Below are 23,051 nucleotides of genomic sequence, written 5' to 3' on the forward strand. Positions count from 1 at the left end.
AAGGACTTTAAGATGAAATTTGATAAGAATTGTTCTAAAATGTAAAGTTTATGACTCGGTTTTGTATAAATATTAGTGCATAAGTCTGGTAATGCCTCGTAGCCCTATTCCGGTTACGGCTTAGGGTTAGGGGGTGTTACATTTATTGGTATCAGAGCTTCTGTTTAGCCAATTCTTGGAATATGTATGATGTGAAAAGTGTCTAGAATTACATGCCATATAAATCTGTGATAGTGTAATGTGTATGATCCAATCTAATCCTTGTTTTTATTATAGAGTATCTTCAATTTGAAAAGATGTCAGATAGACCAGAACAAACTGAGCAAGAAGAAGTTAATAGCAGAGTACAAGCCTCTGAACAAGGAACAAGTAGTGAAGTTCCAATTTCATTGATGCGAGAACAAGAACTCAAAAAAATGATTTACGGATTCATGAATCAGTGGTATAATGAGAATGTGCTAGAAAAAAATCAGACTCAGCAACCTCCTCCCCCTATTTCAACATCGGCAGTACCCCCGGTTGCTCCTTCACCTCCTCCGACAACTGAATCTGGTAAACGTTCTCCATTTGAAAACCTCAGAAAACATGGGGCTGAAGAATTGTGAGGAAGAACAAATGATAACCCCGTCAAAGCTGAGTATTGGCTACAAAGTATAATGAGGGTGTTTAAGCAAATGGCGTGCTCACCAGATGATTACTTAGTATGTGATGTGTCACTACTGAAAGAAGAAGCTTATAACTGGTGGGAAATAATAGAAGCTATGGTACCAGCTGAGAAGATCACTTGGGAATTTTTCCAAAATGAATTTAAGAAGAAATATGTCGGTTGAAGATATCTGGATAAGAAGAAAAGAGAATTTCTCAACTTGCGACAAGGAAACAAGACAGTGGCTGAATATGAAAGAGAATTTGTTTATCTGAGTAAATATGCTCGAGATATCGTACCCACTGAGGAAGAAATGTGTATCAGATTTGAAGAATGGCTTAATGATGAGATTAGAATGATGATAAGGGGCACTGAGATACGAGAATTCGTTGTTCTATCAGATCGTGCTTAGAAACTTGAAGAAGTATATAATAGAAAGATGCAACGAGATAGAAGAACTAAAGAATCTTTCAAAAGAAGTACATCTAAGTCATTTTAAGCTTTACCAATGAAGAAATCTAAAGAGGAATTTAGTCAAGCCACTTCAGCATCGGAAAGATCGGGAAAGAGTAGACCAAAACAATCTGATTATAAGGCATTTGATAGACCTGCTGTTAGTGTGGGTAGTGTACAAAATACTCAAAGGCCTAATTGCCAACATTGTGGAAGAAGTCACCCCAGTGAATGTAGAAGTAAGTTAGGAGCTTGTTATAAATGTGGGGCCACGGATCACTTTATTCTTAATTGTCCCCAATTACAAGTAGAAGAAGTGGAACAGAAGGAGTAACAGAAAACTCCTCTTCAAAAAGGAAGATGTTCTGGTCAGAGCAGTGCTACAGGGGCTACTCGTTCGGCTATGAAAGATACTGCTAGTCGATCAGAAGTTAGGGCTCCTGCTCATACTTGTGCCATTCGAACAAGAGAAGAAGCAACAGCTCCAAATGTAATTGTTGGTACTTTGTGACAGCCCTAATTTGACCCTAGTCGGGAAGTGGTTTCGGGACCACAAAACTGAGTCATAAAAATAATTAATTGTTATATTCTATGCTTATTATATGTGTACATGCATATGTGAAAGTTTCATGCTCTAATTTTGTCATTTGTATGTGAAATTATTAAATAGGACTTCTGTAAAATAATTATGGAAGGTGATAGGTAATTTTAAAAAGGGGTCTATTAATGCATGTCACAAAAAGTTTGGACTTGCATGTCAAATATCCAATTTTTGATTATGGTGGCCGACCATAATGATTGTTGATGGGCAATATATATGTTTAATTAAATATTATAATAAGAATTTGCATTATTTTGAAATAAAATAATAATTAGTAAAATAACGTAAAGAAAACAAAATTTAAAGAATGCTCATCTTTCTTCTTCATTGCCGAAATTAAGAAAGAAAAGATTGAAAAAGAAACCAAGGCATTCGGCCATGGCTATTTCAATTGAAAGGTATGCATTGTGATTTTATTCTAATTGATATTGAGATTAAGTTGATAAGTGTATAGTCTAGTTAACCCATAGTTTAGATTCATGAATTCTTGAATAAATAAAACCATTGGCAAGTAGATAAATTTGTGATAATTTGATGAGTTTTTTTGGAAGATGTTTTATATGTTAATGTAGCTTAATTGAATAAGTTGAATTCATTGTTGGGAGGTAAGAATGGAAGTTGTCGTATGTATGTGTATATATGCACTTTGGAAAGGAGATTTTTGTGTTATTTGAGTTCTTTTTTATATATATATATGTGTGTATGAGTATTCGGTCATGTTATAGATTCATGTTGAAAAATGTTTAATGCTTTATATGTTATATAATTGTACTTGTGAATGAACTTGAGAATATCTAAATTATTGTTTGGAGGTGCGAATGTGGTTTTGGATGTGTCTTAAAGAATAAAATTTAGGTGACTAGAGTTTAATGACATTCGGCCAAAGGTCTTGTGTGCTAGCAAATTCGGTATAAATGTTCAAGTATTATGCATTTTATATTTGATGTCTTGAAAAAATGTTGTTTTGATGTGTTGAATTGAGTAAATTAGATGTTGGAACACTTAAGGATTCGGCATTGTTCACGATGTTTTTTTGAATGTGATTTTGAATGATATGAGTAATGTTTTGCATAGGTTTCGGCTTTGATAGTGTTTATATAAGTATAATTAGTTCATTTTGATAATATGGTATGAAGTGATAAGTTGAGTGAGAAATGATTTCTCAAATGTCTAAAATGATATTCGGCTTAGGCTTGTAAGCATGACTAGTCGGTGTTGAATGTTTAAATAACATGCATGCAAAGAATGTGTGAAAGAATGAATTGGTAATAAATCTGCTTGGGACAGCAACAGTAATGTGATTTTGGAAAATCACCATAAATTGTGGGAGTTGAGTTAGAAGCTGAATAAATTATTTAATTAAAGCTTAATGAGTCTATTTTCTTATAAAAGAAACTGTGAAAGCAAAAGAATTTCCGATAATGAGATATTTGAAGTGATGTAGGACAAGGTCAAAATGACTTCTAGATCCCCTTTTCTATTTTTATAAAATCATTATAAATTGTACAAAACTGGTTATATGATGGAGTTTATATGCTTAGACTCCTTAATAAGTCTAGCTTCAAATGAAATAAATGTGGACATATTTTGAATTCTGTACAATGAGAAATTTGATTCGTAGTGAAGAGTGGTCAGATTAGTCAAATAATGAAACAAGGGAAACTTTAAGAAAAATCTGGTATTGATTGACCAAGCTAAAAATTTTAAAAATTCTATGGATAAAAGATATATGAGTCTATTTTCAGGGAAATTTTACGGCAATTGATTTGGAGTTTCGTAGCTCCAATTATAAATAATTTAGTGACTGTTGCTTAGGAAGACAGCTTATTGTGAATTTGTGATTATGTGGTAAATATTGATAAAAATTTGTTAACGAGTTGCTTAATGTTTTCTTATAAACTTACTATGATCTATATGTGTGAAAGTCGTGTATATATATATATATATATATTATATTCTGAAAGTAATGCTTGAATAGTTGAACAATAACTAGTTTAAAATTGTTGAATTAGCTCAAGAGCATAGAGAACCAAGATTGGATAAGGGAAAAGAGAAAGTAGTTGAATAGCCAATCCGAGACTGTTCGAAAATATTCGAGGTAAGTTTTGAGTAGTCACCTTTAGTAAACAATTGATGATGCCTTGATATGTGTATATTAGATGAATTGTGATCTTTCGGTTCTACTTGAATTAAGTTGTGTGATAAATAATTTATGTATATGACTTATAGTCGAATGGTCACTATGTGTAACATCCTGATTTTCGGATTTATTCGTGGTTTTCAATATTTTATAAAGACTTTAAATTTTGCATTTGGATGTGAAATTAATATTTTGAGTAGGTAAATGGGCTTATAGAAGGCCCATGTGTTGGCCAAAACTTCGGTTGAATTTTTGAAATTTTGGACTTTGGAGTTAGGGGTTACGGCAAGGAGGCCTTAAGTAGAGTTGTGGGTAAATTGCATCACAAAAGAGCCTTGGTAAAATGGCAAGGGTGGCGCCACTAGGCTCCTAGAAAAGTGGCGTGTGGAGCTTTGGGAAGGCAAGGATCGATTCCTGTGTTGGCAAGTAGATGCATTTATTTTTTTAAGTGCGGGAGGGTAAGTGTTGGAGTTGGTGGATTACGCTAGAGGAGAGTTGGATCAGTTTAAATGCTTGGATTAAGGAGGGATAAGGGAGAGATTTAAGGGATTTGGATGAGGCTAGGAGTTGGCGAATTATGGGAATTGAAGAGGAAAAATTGGCGGGGGGTTATGATGTTAGTATTTGGCACTTAGGGTATTGAGTGGTGCCGTTTTCTTCGCTTTAACACCTTAGGGTTGTTTTCCTCTCTATTCCCTCCTATCTTGTTCTTCTTTCTTCATCTTTCTTCTCCAAAGCCGTCCATCAAACACCTTATCATCGACACCTTTGCCAAAATCACAAAAGCCGAAATCCTGTGGTCATTGCTTGTGCCGTTTTCCTCAAAGCCAGGTTCTCCTATGTCTTTTGTTTTTATTAATTTACGATTATCTTATCTTAATCCTAGATACCTGACGACAATTCTTCTTCAAGGTCATAGCCTCACATTATCATCTCCTTCACCACCCAAAAGCCGAAAGTACCATTGGTTTAGGGGCTTATTGCTGAAACTTCATCAAACCCTTGGATTCGGGTTTGGCCATTGTTCTAAGGTTAGATCTGCACCGGATTGCGAGGAAATCAAGTAGGAGTAAGGGGTAAGTACTTATCATCTCAGATCTGTTCTTATTTTGCGATGTTAAGAAAAGCCGAAGTCCCTAAAATTAGGGAGGCTGTCGATTTGAGCATAAGGATATAAGGGTTTGTAACTAATGTTTTCTCTCGGTGATTAGAGTCTTCTTAAGCGTTGGATCAAAAGCGTGAATCATTGGAGCAATCGGATTCGGAGCTAGCTATCGATTTTGACAAAAAGGTAAGGTTTCAAAGGCTTTTAGGGACATAGTTCGATCATGGATAAGTAGGTTGTGGGTTTAGTGATTATGGTTTGTAAATAAGAACTGTGCTAATCAATTGTAGGATATCGAAAGAGATCTCGATGGCGATCGTCGTGAATCGGTGTGTAGAACACCTTTTCTTAGTTCAATTAGGCAAAGAGCGAAATGCGAAATTAGGCATTTCATAGGCTTGTGAGTATCTGAATGCTCTCAAGACATAGAGTAATTGTTAGATCTAGCACCGCAAAGTGGTAAGTAAGTTTGTGTGACATTATAATGTATTTCGAAAAAAGGGCCTCGATGGGCCAAAACTGGGCCCAATGGGCTTACTACCAATATGGGCAAGAGGTGGGCAAAGTAGCTTTGTCGGTTAGATGGGAGAATCAAATTGCATATGATTGTTAAGAATTCTTGGAATAACGTGTGTAGTTGCGTAAATGCTGAAATTACCCCTAAAGAGCATAATTAAAAATACCCTAGGGTTTAAATTGGTTAAAGCGCATGATTGATTAATCTTGTTGCATGGGATTAGGGTATTGATGGAGGAAATCTGAATGTGGTTCATCTACGTCTTGAAGGCTTTGCCTCAATCGATGATAATTGAGCGGCGTTCTTCGCAGCTGTGGAGTGTAGAAATTTGGGTGGGTTGAGATATTCCCCACATAGAGTGTAGAAATTTGATGCAGGGACCGTGTAGCGGTTGGTGGGTTGAGTAGTCTCCCAGTTGGGCTTGCATTCATTCTTGATATTGTTACATATATTCTTGAACTGGGCCTATGGGCCATCTTGTTTTTGTTAAAAAGGGCTAAGGCCTTGCTCTTGAATTCGAAAAGGGCTTGACCCTCGTGTCTTATTATCTGAATAGGGCTTAGGCCCAATGGGCTCGAGTGATTTGGGCTTTGGATGGGTTTCTGTATACTGAGTTTTCCCAAACTCACCTTCCTCTTCCATCCTTGCGGTGAGCCCTAGTTGGTGGACTTGGAGTAGGCGGGATTGAGTGGCCATGAAGATTGATTGCCGATTTTAAATAAGTTTAGCCTTTAATTTGAATTATTTTATTTTTATTATGCTTAAAGTTGTAATAAGGTGCTCTTTTTAATTGATTTTATTTTGGGGATTATTAAAATGGTTAGCACTAGGGTTCGTTTTATAAAATCTACTTGTTTTAAAAGATCACGATGATGCATAAAGTTTTCATAAGTAAATGTTTTCCCAAGAAAATAAATATTTTTAAGCAAGCGTTTTGCAACCTTAATCATTTTCTTAAGATGGTCATAATCAAGCGGTTTTCTCAAAATTATACGAGATGTTAGAGTATGGCAATGGCGGTGTGCATGTCTAGGATTGGATCCGAAGGAGCTTGGTACTTAGCGATCAAGCGGACTCACCTCCTCTCCTTCTGGTTTCCTACTTGGTGCCTGACTTCCATTCACTTTAACCTACTTTTAAAAATGTCTTTTACAACACCAACTAAGTTTTCCAACTAAGTGTCTGGAATGTTTTGAGCGCTTGATGTGGCGCATCAGATCCGGTCATAACGTCTAGGCCGGGTTCGGGGTGTTACATTTAGTGGTATCGAGCTGGTTGCAACAACTCGGTACTGTGGATCGGTCCGAAAATCTTTAAAAAAAATTTAAGTTTTTCAAAGATGTTCAAAATTTTTCTATTGAGCGAGGTTAAATCAATAGTTTTAAAATGAAAGTGTTTTCAAATGAAATCTTTTATTTTGAGTAAACAAAACATGGGTTTTATGGATGATAAAGAAGTGGGCTGCTGAATCCCACACCAAGTCTGTAAGTGTTCTTTTTACGCTTTAAATATTTATATAGAACTGCATCTTTGTAAATAATCTCGTAGATAGTCTTGAGACTTAGGGATAGTGCTATTGATGATGTAGTATTAGGACTACAAGATGGGGCGTAGCTAAATTGTGATTCTGTGAAATAACTCGAAACTCTATCATTCATAAGACATTAGAATAATAAGCAGTGAAACCAAGTACACTAATGTCATAAAATTCGTGAATCAGATAAATCGTTATGAGTGCAAGGGCTACTCGAGGAAGAGGCCGTGGTCGAGGCCGAGGTAGCACTCAAGTTGGATCTGCGTCATCTGAACGCATGCCAGCTGGCGAGGTACGTCCACCACCGGTTAATGAAAATGGGCCGTATAATCGGGCCGCAGGGGATGACGCTTTGTCTCAGGCCATGTTGAGGGTTTTGGAAAGGGTGGCCGGAGCTAACGTCGGGCCCATGAACAGGGGGTCCATTTCGAACGACTTGAGCCAGCGAATTTGAGATTTTAGGGCGTATCTGGGTGGCCCCAAATGTGGTGAGTTCGGTTAGAAGCCACAGGCGGATCATGGACGACTGGATTGCTCGATGAAGCGAAGTTGAAAGGGACGGTGTCGTTGCTGCGGGATGAAGCGTATCAATGGTAGATTCTTGTGAGAGAAGGTACCCCGGTGAGAGGGTAACATGGGAGCTGTTCAAAGCAGACCTTTAAGGCAAAATCGTTGGAGCTAGCTATGTAGATGCACGCAGAAGAAGTTCTGAATCGACTCGGGAAATAAGACCATTCTTGAATATGAGGCGGAGTTTCTACGATTGAGTCGGTATGCTAATGGCATCGTTTCCACTTGAATCTGAGTCAGGCGTTCATTTTGAGGATGGCCTCAAAGATGAGTTAAGGGTGCTCATAGCTCCATGCAGAGAGTGAGATTTATTTGCCTTTGGTAGAGAAGGCTAAGATAGCCGAGGAGGTAAAGCAAACGAGCGGAGGAACCGTGATAAGGATCGGAATCGGTTCGGGAGGATCTTTGGACGGTGAGGGTGCTGCAAATCGAAATGTTAAGAGAGCTAGGATGGAGGAACGGTTCGGCGGTTCCAGTGAACACGGGTAGGCGCAAGCTTGTGGAGATTGCGGCGAGAATGCATCAAGGAGAGTCTTTGGAAGCGGTGCGGAGCTTGTCTTCATTGTGGGTCTAAGGAGCATAGGATTAAGGATTGTCCTAGAAGGGCCACTCGAGGCTCAAGTGGCGAACAAGGGGCTGTGCGACCGGCTCAACTCATGAGGAATGGACCGCTTGTTGCCAGAGGTCGTGGACAAGGTCGCGGTGGTAATGGCCGTGGGCGTGGGGCACCCGGCGAGGGTATTGGTAACGCGGATGCTCGTCGGCCGACTTTGGTGTATCTTGCGTCGTGCCATGAGGAGGTGGCCTTTTGATGTCATAAGCGATGCGTTTTTATCTATGGTGTACCTTATCTTTGCTCGATTGATGTGGGATCAACCCATTCATATGTGGCATATAACATTTACGGGGCGATGGGTGTGCACTTGAGGAGGCTGTATGTGGGGTGTGCGTGATAAGTCCTTTAGGTCGATCGGTTAAGGTAGAAAACTCTTCAAGAAGGTGCCTCGGAGATTCAAGGCGGGTGTTACGTGGGGATTTGATGGAGTTACCGTTTGAAGAATTCGATTTGATACTAGGGATGGATTGGTTGACCGGGCATAAGGTAACTTTAGATTGTGCGACTAAGAGGATGGTGTTAAGGACGGCAATGATGAAGAGGTAATGATTATTGGAGAACGAAGGGATTACTTATCAATGTAGTATCGGCATTGAGGGTGAGAAATTGATCATAAGGGTGTGAGGCATATTTGGCTTTGGTGAGCCAAGTGAAATTGAGGATCATTGTGGAGACCATCGAGGCTGTTAGGGAATTGCAGGATGTTTTTGAAGAGCTTCTGGATTACCTCCGAATCGGGAAGTTGAGTTTGGAATCGATTTGTTGCACAGAGCGGCTCCGATATCTATTGCACCCTATAGGATGGCACAAGAAGGAGTTGGTGGGCGAAGGCTCAAATTCAAGAGTTGTTAGATAGAGGCTTCATTAGACCTAGTGTGTCTCCTTGGGGAGCACCGGTCTGTTGTGAAAAAAAGGGCGGAGCGATGCACATGTGCATCGATTATCGCTAGTTGAACAAGCGGCGATTAAGAATAAGTATCCACTACCAAGGATTGACGATCTGTTCGATCAACTAAGGGGAGCTTCGGTATTCTCCAAAATCGATCTTCGTTCTGGATACCATCAGCTAAGGGTAAAAGAAGGGGATATTCATAAAACAGCATTTCAAACTCGATATGGACATTATGAGTTTGTGGTCATGCCGTTTGGGGTGACGAACGCACCTGCAGCTTTTATGGATCTAATGAATCAAGTATTCCAACCTTACTTGGATCGGTTCATAGTCGTCTTTATCGACGATATCCTGGTATACTCTGAAACGGAGGCGAAGCATGATGAGCATCTCCGTATTATGCTCCAAGTGTTAAGGGAAAAGGAGCTCTATGCGAAATTTAGCAAGTGTGAATTCTGGTTGAGGGAGGTAACCTTCCTAGGGCATGTGGTCTCTGCCGATGGGATTAAGGTGGATCCTCGTAAAATTGAAGCGATTCTGGAATGGAAGCCACCTAGGTCAGTATCGGAAGTTCGAAGTTTCCTAGGGTTGACAGGTTACTACAGAAGGTTTGTAGAGGGTTTCTCGGTAATGGCGGCGCCCTTGACAAAACTCATAAGGAAAGAAGTACCATTTATGCGGACCGAAAGCGACAAAAAGCTTTTGATCCGTTGAAAAGGTATTGGTGAAGTGCGGTGTTGATTCAACCGAAGGTTCGGGAAGGACTTTCTGATTATATAGCGATGCGTGGCATGTGGGGTTAGGTTGTGTACTGATGCAAGAGGGCAAGGTGGTCGCTTATGCATCGCGACAACTTAAGGCTCACGAGGTGAATTACCCTACGCATGATTTGGAGCTAGCAGCGGTGATTTTTGCGTTAAAAATTTGGAGACATTACTTATATGGGGAGAAGTGCATTATATACACAGATCATAAGAGCTTAAAGTATTTGTTGACTCAGAAGGAGTTGAATCTTAGGCAACGAAGATGGATGGAGTTGCTTAAAGACTACGACTGTTCGATAGAGTACCACCCAGGAAAGGCTAATGTGGTGGCGGATCGTTGAGTCGAAGGGTTATTCTTGATTTGAGAGCCTTGTTCGCACGATTAAGTGCATCTGACGATGGAAGCTTGTTGGCGAAGCGCAAGTAAGGCCTACTTGGGTGAACGAGTTAAGGAAAAATAGTTAAAGGGCGATTCATTAGCTCATCGGTTCCGACAAGTTAAGAATGGTGAGAATGAGGATTTTGGGTTGAACACTTGAAGGAGCTCTGTGCTTTCGTGGAAGGTTTGTATTCAAAGGACCCTGAATTGAGGCGATTAATTCGAAAGAGGCTCATGGTGGACTCTGTGCCATGCATCTGGAGGGAATAAGTTATATCGAGACTTGCGAGAGATGTCTTGGTGGCGGATTAAAGCGAGAGGTGGTGAATTTGTTGGGAAATGTCGGCGTGCCCGGCGGGCTAAGGTGAGCACCAATTGCCTTCGGGATTACTGCAACCTGTGAAAATTCCACTATGGAAGTGGGAAAGAGTAACAATGGACTTTGTGAGTGGGTTACCTTTGACACCCACCAAGAAAGATTCGGTGTGGGTAGTTGTGGATAGGTTAACAAAATCTGCTCATTTCATACTTGTTCGTACCGACTACTCACTGCAAAAGTTGGCCAAGTTATATGTGGCGGAGGTAGTGCGACTGCATGGGGTGCCAGTGTCAATAATATCTGATCGAGACCCTAGGTTTACATCTAGGTTTTGGCGGAAGTTACAAGAAGTTGGGTACGATTGGATTTTAGCACTTTTCACCCACGACGGATGGACGGATCGAGAAAGGGTTATTCGAGTTACGGAAGATATGTTAAGAGGTTGTATCATCGATTTTCGTAGAAGTTGGGAGGACTACTTACCGTTGGCGGAGTTTGCTTACAATAATGACTATCAAGAAAGTATTGAGATGGCACCGTATGAAGCGCTTTATGGGCGAAGATGTCGATGCGCCGACGTGTTGGACGAGTTGGGTGAGCAGCGAGTGCTTGGACCGAAATTGGTGGCGGAACCTTTGAAAGCAAGGTTAGGCTGATAAGGGATCGGTTAAAGGAGGCATCCGATAGATAGAAGTCGTATCACGGATCTGAAGCGCAATGAGATTGAGTTATTTGTTGGGGATATGGTTTTCTTGAAGGTTTCCCTTGGAAGAAAATTTTGAGATTTGGAAAGAAGGGTAAGTTGAGCCCACGGTTTATTGGGCCTTACCGAATTGTAAAGCGGGTTGGACGATGGCTTATCAGCTAGTTACCACGAGCGCATCGTATTCACGACGTTTTCATGTATCCATCTTTGGCGGTATCGATCGACCCAACTCATATCATACCGATTCTGAGAGATCGAGTGCGGTCGATTTAACCTTGAAGAGGAACTGTGCAAATACTTGATCGTGACGTCAAGGTGTTGAGAAGGAAATCAGTTCCACTAGTGAAAGTACTTTGGAGAAACCATGGCAAAGAAGAAGCTACTTGGGAGGCGAGGAGGCTATGCATCAACAGTACCTCAAGCATTCTAATAAGGTAAAATTTGAGGCGAAATTTCTTTAAGGAGGGTAGAGTTGTAACATCCCGATTTTGAATTTATTCGTGGTTTTCAATATTTTATAAAGACTTTAAATTTTGCATTTGGATGTGAAATTAATATTTTGAGTAGGTAAATGGGCTTATAGAAGGCCCATGTGTTGGCCAAAACTTCGGTTGAATTTTTAAAATTTTGGACTTTGGAGTTAGGGGTTACGCAAGGAGGCCTTAAGTAGAGTTGTGGGTAAATTGCATCACAAAAGAGCCTTGGTAAAGTGGCAAGGGTGGCGCCACTAGGCTCCTAGAAAAGTGGCGTGTGGAGCTTTGGGAAGGCAAGGGATCGATTCCTGTGTTGGCAAATAGATGCATTTATTTTTTTAAGTGCGGGAGGGTAAGTGTTGGAGTTGGTGGATTACGCTGAGGAGAGTTGGATCGGTTTAAATGCTTGGATTAAGGAGGGATAAGGGAGAGATTTAAGGGATTTGGATGAGGCTAGGAGTTGGCGAATTATGGGAATTGAAGAGGAAAAATCGGCGGGGGTTATGATGTTAGTATTTGGCACTTAGGGTATTGAGTGGTGCCGTTTTCTTCGCTTTAACACCTTAGGGTTGTTTTCCTCTCGATTCCCTCCTAGCCGAAACTATCACCTATCTTGTTCTTCTTTCTTCACCTTTCTTCTCCAAAGCCGTCCATCAAACACCTTATCATCAGCACCTTTGCCGAAATCACAAAAGCCGAAATCCTGTGGTCATTGCTTGTGCCGTTTTCCTCAAAGCCAGGTTCTCCTATGTCTTTTGTTTTTATTAATTTACGATTATCTTATCTTAATCCTAGATACCTGATGGCAATTCTTCTTCAAGGTCATAGCCTCACATTATCATCTCCTTCACCACCCAAAAGCTGAAAGTACCATTGGTTTAGGGGCTTATTGCCGAAACTTCTTCAAACCCTTGGATTCGGGTTTGACCATTGTTCTAAGGTTAGATCTGCATCGGATTGCGAGGAAATCAAGTAGGAGTAAGGGGTACGTACTTATCATCTCAGATCTGTTCTTATTTTGCGATGTTAAGAAAAGTCGAAGTCCCTAAAATTAGGGAGGCTGTCGATTTGAGCATAAGGATTTAAGGGTTTGTAACTAATGTTTTCTCTCAGTGATTAGAGTCTTCTTAAGCGTTGGATCAAAAGTGTGAATCATTGGAGCAATCGGATTCGGAGCTAGCTATCGATTTTGACAAAAAGGTAAGGTTTCAAAGGCTTTTAGGGACATAGTTCGATCATGGATAAGTAGGTTGTGGGTTTAGTGATTATGGTTTGTAAATAAGAACTGTGCTAATCAATTGTAGGATATCGAAAGAGATCTCAGTAGCAGTCGTCGCGAATCAGGTGTGTAACGAACACCTTTTCTTAGTTCAATTCGGCAAAAGCCGAAATGCCGAAATTCCGGCATTTCATAGGCTTGTGAGTATGCGAATGCTCTCAAGACATAGAGTAATTGTTAGATCTAGCACCGCAAAGTGGTAAGTAAGTTTGTGTGACGTTATAACGTATTTCGAAAAAAGGGCTTGATGGGCCAAAAGCTGGGCCCAATGGGCTTCTGACCCAATATGGGCAAGAGGTGGGCAAAGTAGCTGTCGGTTAGATGGGAGAATCAAATTGCATATGATTGTTAAGAATTACTGGAATAACGTGTGTAGTTGCGTAAATCTGAAATTACCCTAAAGAGCATAATTATCAAATACCCTTAGGGTTTAAATTGGTTAAACTGCATGATTGATTAATCTGTATTTTACATGATATGCATTTATTAATATCATTGCATGGGATTGGGGTATTGATGGAGGAAATCTGAATGTGGTTCATCCACGTCTTGGAGAGCTTTGCCTCAACCGATGATAATTGAGTGGCGTTCTTTGCAAGCTGTGGAGTGTAGGAAATTTGGGTGGGTTGAGATATTCCCACATAGAGTGTAGGGTGATGCGGGAATGTGTAGTGGTTGGTGGGTTGAGTAGTCTCCCAGTTGGGCTTGCATTCATTCTTGATATTGTTACATATATTCTTGAAGCGGGCCTATGGGCCATCTTGTTTTGTTAAAAAGGGCTAAGGCCTTGCTATTGAATTCGAAAAGGGCTTGACCCTCGTGTCTTGTTATCTGAATAGGGCTTAGGCCCAATGGGCTCGGTGATTTGGGCTTTGGATGGGTTTCTATACACTGAGTTTTCCCAAACTCACCCTTCCTCTTCCATCCTTGCGGGTGAGCCCTAGTTGGTGGACTTGGGTGGCGGGATTCAGAGTGGCCATGAAGATTGATTGCCGATTTTAAATAAGTTTAGCCTTTAATTTAGATTATTTTATTTTTATTATGCTTAAAGTTGTAATAAGGCGCTCTTTTAATTGATTTTATTTTGGGGATTATTAAATGGTTAGCATTAGGGTTCGTTTTATAAAATCTACTTGTTTTAAAAAGATCACGATGACGCATAAAGTTTCCATAAAGTAAATGTTTTCCCAAGAAAAATAAATATTTTTAAGCAAGCGTTTTGCAACCTTAATCATTTTCTTAATATGGTCATAATCAAGCGGTTTTCTCAAAATTATACGAGATGTTAGAGTGTGGCAATGGCGGTGTGCATGTCTAGGATTGGATCCGAAGGAGCTTGGTACTTAGCGATCAAGCGGACTCACCTCCTCTCCTTCTGGTTTCCTACGGTGCCTGACTTCCATTCACTTTAACCTACTTTTAAAATGTCTTTTACAACACCAACTAAGTTTTCCAACTAAGTAGTACGGAATGTTTTGAACGCTTCGATGTGGCGCATCAGATCCGGTCATAACGTCTAGGCCGGGTTTAGGGTGTTACACTATGTGTTAAGCTTGAATGGTGAAACGGATATGTGATATTTATGTATGACTTTCGAATCGAAATGTAAATGATGGTATTCATATGGAGCTTATATCCGAACGTAGCAAATGACTACTAATGTGATATGTTGAATAAGTTGTGTTAATATATGATTAAATATGCATGATATTTGATGTGTATCCGGACTTAGGGTCCATGAGCTATATCTTGGAATTATATCTGGACTTAGGGTCCGTAGGCTATGTCTTTGGAATTATATCCGGACTTAGGGTCCATGAGCTATATCTTTGGAATTATATCCGGACTTAAGGTCCATGAGCTACGTCTTTGGAAATATGTAGGGCTAAAGTCCCATGAGCTTCGAGCTAGTATTATCTGGGTTTAAATTCCATGAGCTTATCTTGTAATTGGTTTCAAGTCCTAAGACACACACGGGCTTAATGCCGATAAGTTAAGTAAGATTACGATATTGAATGTTCGCGATAAACCATCGTCGAGTAAGTACTATACATTTAATATGTTCAAGTACATATTACTTACTCATCGGTGAATTGATTTCGAAGTGAATCATTAGCATCAAAGAAGAATATATATATATATATATATATATATAAATATGATTGATGGTTATATTTAGAATATGAGAATGATTTAATCGATCATGGTATATTTGTATATGAATTATATGTTAAAATTTCTTTATGTACTCATGTACATTCAGTCAATGATTTTGTGAATTATTAGTATCAAAGAATGATACTTAAGTGTGAATGATTGTTATATCTACGAGTAAAACAATGACCTATTCAGTCAAATGTTGTTATTATATGAGATTATTTGATTTAAATGCATCGCATGAACTTTTAGTAAAAGAAAAATATGTGCTGAGAATCTATGTTTATGTTTATGTGTATTCGGCCATAAAGCAATTTGAATTGAGAATAAGTCTGTTTAAATGAATGTTTTGATTTTCGATAAGTTTTAATTATTTGTGATGCTTAAAACTTACAAAGCTTTGAAAGCTTACTTCGTTTGTTACGTTCTCTGTTTTATAGATTGTTGATTCCAATTACCTGCTCGAAAAGGGAATCGTCAGCTACTCGTCACACTATCTATCATTTTGGGGTACTACTATATTTTGGAGCTAGTATGGCATGTATGGAATAGACTTGAACGAATGATATTTTGAGATGTACTTATATATAAGCCATGTGAATATGGCTACCTTTGAATGTCAATACAAGTTTGAATTTCGATCTTTAACTGAGTTTGGCGATGTATATTTTTATTTTATTTTTATTGTGTATGTTTTTAAAATATTAAATTTTGGATCAGTAACTCTTCATAACCCACCCCGGCGACGGACACGGGTTATAGGGGTGTTACATACTTTCTATCTTTATGATGTTCCTGTGTATGCTTTAATAGACCCTGGATCTACTCATTCATATATTTGTACTATGTTAGCATCTGAAAAGAATTTGTTTGTTGAGTCTACTGATTATGACGTACAAGTTACAAATCCGTTAGGCCAAAGTGTGGTAGTTAATTTAATATTTCATAACTGTCCACTGAAAGTTAAGGGCTGTGATTTCCCCGCTGATTTGATGCTGCTACCCTTTCAAAAATTTGATATTATCTTAGGCATGGATTGGTTAATGAAACATGATGCGGTACTGAATTGTCGAGAAAAAAGAATTAGTTTGAAATGTCAGATAGGAGATATTATTTTGGCTGAGTCTGGAAATTTGGGTGATACCGTTAGAATGATTTTTTCTATTTCTGCTCAGAAATTGTTGCGTAAAGGAAATGAAGCATATTTAGCCTATATTCTTAATATTAAGAATTTTGAATCAAAGTTAGAGCAGTTATCTGTTGTGAATGAATTCATGGATGTATTTCCTGAAGAGTTACCAGGTTTACCACCCGATAGAGAGGTTGAGTTTGTGATAGATGTGCTTTCAGGAACAGCTCCCATATCAGTGACACCGTATAGAATGGCTCCAGAAGAATTAAAAGAATTGAAGACACAGTTGGAAGAGTTGTTGGACAAAGGGTTTATCAGACTGAGTATGTCGCCATGGGGTCACTTGTCTTATTTGTGAAAAAGAAGGACGGTTCATTGAGGTTGTGTATAGATTACAGACAGTTGAATAAGGTAACGATTAAAAATAAATATCTTTTGCCTCATATTGATGATTTATTTAATCAGCTTAAAGATGCTGCGGTCTTTTCAAAAATAGATCTCAAATCTGGGTATTACCAGTTAAAGGTAAAGGAATGTGATGTACCGAAAATAGCTTTTAAAACTCGGTATGGTCACTATGAGTTTTTAGTTATGCCATTTGGTTTGAAAAATGCTCCTGCTTTTATGGATTTAATGAATCAAATTTTTCAGTCCTACTTGGATAGATTTGTGGTTGTGTTTATTGACGATATATTGATCTATTCAAGGACAGAATCTGAGCATGCTTAGCACTTGAGAATTGTAGTGCAGATTATGAGGGAAAAATAGTTATATGCAAAATTCAACAAATGTGAATTTTGGTTTCATGAAGTGGGATTCTTGGGTCACATTGTGTCGGCTGATGGTATACGAGTAGATCAGCGCAATGTGTAAATAGTGATTAATTGGAAAACTCCAAAGAATGTTACGAAAGTGCGAAGTTTTCTTGGGTTAGTTGGTTACTACTGTCGATTTGTGAAGGATTTTTCAATGATTGCTTTGCCAATGACCAGGTTTCTACAGAAGAATGTTGAATTTGTATGGTTAGCAGAATGGCATCAAAGTTTTGATCAGTTAAAGAAAAGGTTGACAGAGGCCCCAGTGTTGACTCAGCATGAATCAGGTGTGCAGTATGTAGCATATAGTGATGCCTCTCTGAATGGTTTAGGTTGTGTACTGATGCAGTTAGGAAAAGTTGTGGCATATGCTTCTCGGCAGTTGAAACCACGTGATAGGAACTACCCTACACATGATCTTGAGCTAGCTGCTATAGTATTTGCTCTAAAAATTTGGTGACACTACCTATATGGGGAGAAATGTTATGTGTATACAGACCATAAAAGTTTGAAATATTTAATGTCGTAGAAAGAGTTGAACTTGAGACAGAGGTGATGGTTAGAGCTATTGAAAGATTACGATCTTGTCATTGATTATCATCCGGGTAAGGCAAATGTAGTGGCAGATGCACTTAGTCAGAAATCGCCATTATTTGCTCTTCGGGCGCTAAATGATCATTTGTCTGTTAATAAAGACTGTTCTATGTTAGTTGAATTAAAGGCAGAACCAGTATTCTTTCAACGAATTCGAGAGTTGCAAGATGAAGATCCGAAGTTGGTATTGAAACGACAAATGGTTCAAGACAACATGAACTTAGAGTACTCTATTGATAATGGTGGTATGTTATACTATTGCAATAGAATTTGTGTCCCGAATAAGCCAAAATTTAAAAATGATATATTATCAAAGGCTCATAGTAGCATTACTCTATTCATCCAGGTAGTACTAAAATGTATTGGTGGCTAGGGATGAAACGAGAAATTTGTGAATTTGTAGCGAAATGCTTAACTTGTCAACAGGTAAAAGCAGAACATCAAGTACCCATGGGTTTGTTACAACCTGTAATGATTTCAAAATGGAAATGGGAACATGTGACTATGGATTTTGTATCTGGATTGTCCGTGACTCCAAAGAAGAAAGATTCAATTTGGGTGATAGTAGACAGATTAACTAAGTCAGCATATTTTATTCCGGTCAGAACGGGTTTTTCGCTTGAAAAACTAGCGGAACTATATGTGTCAGAAATGGTAAGGTTACATGAGGTGCCGACGTCAATTATTTCAGATTGAGATCCGAGGTTTACTTCGAGATTTTGGAGTAAACTACAGGAAGCTTTAGGTACCAAATTAAAATTTAGTACAGCTTTTCATCCTCAGACTGACAGACAATCAGAACGAGTGATTCAGATTTTGGAAGATATGTTGAGGTGTTGTATACTCGAGTTCAGTGGTAGCTGGGAAAGGTATTTACCATTAGCTAAATTTGCTTATAATAATAGTTATCAAGCTAGTATCAAAATGGCACCGTTTGAAGCCTTGTATGGAAGAAAATGTAAAACTCCGTTGTATTGGTCAGAATTAAGTGAATTGAAATTAGTGGGAGTGGATTTAATTCGGGAAACTGAAGAAAAAGTTTGAATTATTAGAGAAAGTTTGAAAGCCGCTTCCGATCGTTAGAAGCCCTATGCGGATTTGAAAAGAAGAGATGTAGAGTACAATGTGGGTGATCGTGTGTTCTTGAAAGTTTCTCCGTGGAAGAAAATTTTACGATTTGGTAGAAAAGGAAAGCTTAGTCCACAATTTATCGGGCTGTATGAGATCACTGAGAGGATTGGTCTAGTAGCTTATAGATTGGCCTTGCCTCTAAAACTTGAGAAAATTCATACTGTATTTCATGTATCTATGTTGAGATGGTATAGATCAGACCCTTCACATGTGATTCTTCATACTAAGATAGAGCTACAATCAGATATGACTTATTCAGAGGAACCAATGAAAATATTAGCTTGGGAAGTTAAAGAACTATGGAATAAACGAGTACCGTTAGTAAAAGTGTTATGGCATCGACATGGATTGGAGGAGGCAAACTGGGAGACAGAAGAATCTATGAGATCACAGTATCCGCAATTGTTTACAAGTACGAAATTTTGAGGACAAAATTTCCTAAGGGGGGAGAGTTGTAACGACCCAAATTTTAGTGATATTGGAATAGTGATTTGAGATCACTAAATCCGACATGTGAGCTTAGATATTAGTAAATAAAAGTTGAGTGTGGTTTTAGAAATGATTTCGAATTAGTGAAATTATGAATTAAAAGAAATTTGTAGATTAAATAAGATAAAAACGAGGTATCGAGACCTCAAATTCATAAACCGAGCCATAAATATTTTTATAAATATTTATGGAGTGTTAATAAGTTAGTATTAAAGTTTCGTTAAGAAATTTTAAGGTTTGATGAGTCAATTGGGTAAAAGGACTAAATTGAATTAAGTGCAAAATTGTGAAATGTGATTAAATAGCTCTAGTAATAATTAAAGGAGAACTAAATAGGCAATTAAACACCTATTATTTGGCTGGTTGGTAGCAGTGTGCAGGAAAAATAAAAAATCAAGTGTGAACAAGGGGCAAAATTGAAAATAGGGTAAAAATTAAATTGTAAAATATGATATATTAGGTAAAATCTAGAGTTTTCTTCATTTTTCTTCATCCTCTCTAGCAAAAACACCATTGAAAGGTTCTTTTAAGCTGGTATCTCATATTTTTACTACATGTAAGCTCAATTCTTGATTATTTCTTGTAAATTTTGTGTTTTTGAGACTTTTACAACTAGGTCCACTTGTTTAATTCATTAGTTTTTGAATTCATGGGTAATTTTGAAAGTTTTCATGAATAAGTTCTGAAAGTTTATGATTATTTATCTTTGAATTCAGGTTTTAATTTCATTATTTGATGATTTTATGAAGAGATTTGCATAGAAATTTATTTTAGGATCTAATTGTGAAAATTATTGGAATTAGGGTTTTGTGTTGAATCTTGGAATGTCAAAGGCTATGAAGTAGTTTGTATGGTTTAGATAAAATAATATTTGAAAGGAAATAGTTTAATTTATGAATGAATTGAGTAGGGACTAAAATGTAAAAATTAAAAAGTTTAGGGTAATTGTGTAATTTTAAAAATTAAGGGCATAAATTGTGAAATTGAATGGAACTGAAATAGATGCTAATGAAGGAATGATTTTATAATTATAGATCAAGAAAACGAGGTGAATCGTAGAAAGGAGAAAATTCAAGAATAGCCCCTGAATTTCTACGACTTTTGCAAATTAGCCAGGTAAGTTCATATGGCAAAGTTCAATGTTTTGTTATAAAAATCGTATGATTTGTTAAGGTATATTATTGTAGATGAATGTTACCAAATTGTATTAATTACTAAAAATAATATGTAACTAAAAATAATATGATTGTGTACAATATTTGGTAAGATTTGTGAAATTATGCCTATGAGCTTACTAAGCTTCTATAAGCTTACTTGTGTATGTTATTTGTTTTGTAGATTGACTTATATACATACGGAGGATCGGATCTACACCAAGAGTCACACTATCCAGATTTACTCCGGTAGATTTTCTTAAACAACTTTTTGATTTATATGGCATGTATAGGATTTGATTTAGTAATGTAATTATATGAATAATTAAGTATGCAAACTATGTTGAATGTGATGTTTTGTGATTGGAATATGAAATATGCATGTTTTGGCTTGAAATAATTGGTTGGTTGGATTCTATTAGTATATAATTGTATTTAGGTACAATAAATGGATAAAAAGAATGTTATTTTATTAAGATATACAAGTAAATGTTTTAGGCATGAATAGGGTGTGTTTAGTATGTGAAAATAGCTTTAAAATGGTCAAAACTTATGTTTTCACACGGCCAAGTCACATGGGCGTGTGCCCAAGCCGTGTGGAAAAGTCAGAATCTGTCCATGGGCAAGCCACACAGGCATGTTCCAGGCCACACGGGCATGTCCCAAGCCACACGGGCGTGTGCCCTTATTTTGAAGGAAAATTTTCCAAAGTTCCCAATTTAGTCTCAAATCACTTCCTAAGCATATTTCGGGCCTCGTAGGTCCATATTAAGGACTTTAAGATTAAATTTGATAAGAATTGATCTAAAATGTAAAGTTTATGACTCGGTTTTGTATAAATGTTAGTGCATAAGTCCGGTAATGCCTCGTAGCGCTATTCCGGTAACGGCTTAGGGTTAGGGGGTGCTACAAATATGGAATGTGAATGAATGTTATTGACTGAAATAAGATGTTATTGGATAAATGATTATTCTGAATTGAGTTACAAGTCCAGTAATGCCTCTTAACCTATTCCAGCGATGATTACGGGTTAAGGGTGTTACATTTGTTGGTATCAGAGCTATAGTTTAGTAGATTCTAGGACTAACGCAACATATGTGAGTTTAGCTATACGTGCCATTTATAAAACTGTGATAGTGTGATGACTCCTAACATTTTCAAATGTGTTTTTATACAGTAATGGATCCCGAATGAGCTGTAGCGGATGACATAAAAAGTAACGCGCCAGCTCCCCCTCAAGGGATAGCACCTATTGAACGAGTGGTTCACACAGTACATTCGTATGAACCCAGCTATTCAGCATCCTCCACCCTCACCTGTTCCTCAACCAATCTTTGTAGTTCCTCAAGGTATTGATCCTCTACGATTAAATAAACCACTTATTGACAAGATATGAAAACACGGAGCTGATGAATTCAGAGCCACTATTAATGATTACCTTGAGAGAGCCGAGTTTTGGCTTGAGAACACGATTCTGGTATTCAACAAATTATCCTGCACACCTGAAGAATGTTTAAAATGTCTAGTATCACTGTTGAGAGACACCGCGTATCAGTGGTGGAATACCTTGATATCTATAGTTCTGCATGAAAGAGTCACTTAGGATTTCTGTCAAGCTGAATTTAGAAAAAAATACATTAGCCAAAGATTCATTAATCAGAAAAGAAAAGAATTCTTTGAATTGAAGTAGGGTCGTATGCCAGTCACAGAATACGAAAGAGAGTTTGTACGACTCAACAAATATGCTCGTGAATGCGTCTCTTCTGAAGCTATAATGTGTAAAAGATTCGATGATGGATTGAATGAAGAAATCAGAGTGTTAGTAGGAATTTTTGAACTAAAAGAGTTTGTTGTTTTGTTTGACCGAGCCTGTAAAGCCGAAGAGCTTTGCAAAGAGAAAAGAAAAGCTAATTCTGTGGCTAAAGATTCTAGATAGAGATTTACTGGTAAATCACATCAGTCAGCATCAAAGAAATTTAGAGAATATCATCCTTGTTCTACTACTTCTGCAGGAATTTTGATTAGAGATAGAGATGTAAGACAATTCAGTTCTAAACCTCAGGCGACATTCGTTGCCAGTGTAGGAAGTGTTAGAAATGCTGGACTTGAATGTAAACATTGCAATAAAAAGCATTACAATGAATGTAGATTAGTGAACGGAGCTTGCTTTAAATGTGGATCACTTGATCATTATCTCAGTGATTGTTCAGAAAAGTTTACAGCTGAAAGAGAACAACCAGTGAAAGCAAGTAACAGGCTTCTAGAGGAAGACCGCCCCGAAATACTGGAAATATGAGTGATAACAGAGGTGCTATGAGAGATTCGACTGTGAGATCTGAGGCACGAGCACCTACAAGAGCTTATGCTATTCGTGCTCGGGAGGAGGCATCATCGCCAGACGTTATTACCGGTACTTTTTCTCTTTTTAATACTGATATAGTTACGTTGATAGATCCTGAATCAACCCATTCTTATATCTATATGAATTTAGAGTTTAAAAAGAGTTTATATGTTGAGTCTACAGAGTTTGTAATTAAAGTATCGAACCCCTTAGGCAAGTCTGTTTTAGTTGATAAATTTTGCAA

Source organism: Gossypium arboreum, chromosome 9, assembly GCF_025698485.1.
Source record: "Gossypium arboreum isolate Shixiya-1 chromosome 9, ASM2569848v2, whole genome shotgun sequence".
NCBI lineage: Eukaryota > Viridiplantae > Streptophyta > Magnoliopsida > Malvales > Malvaceae > Gossypium > Gossypium arboreum.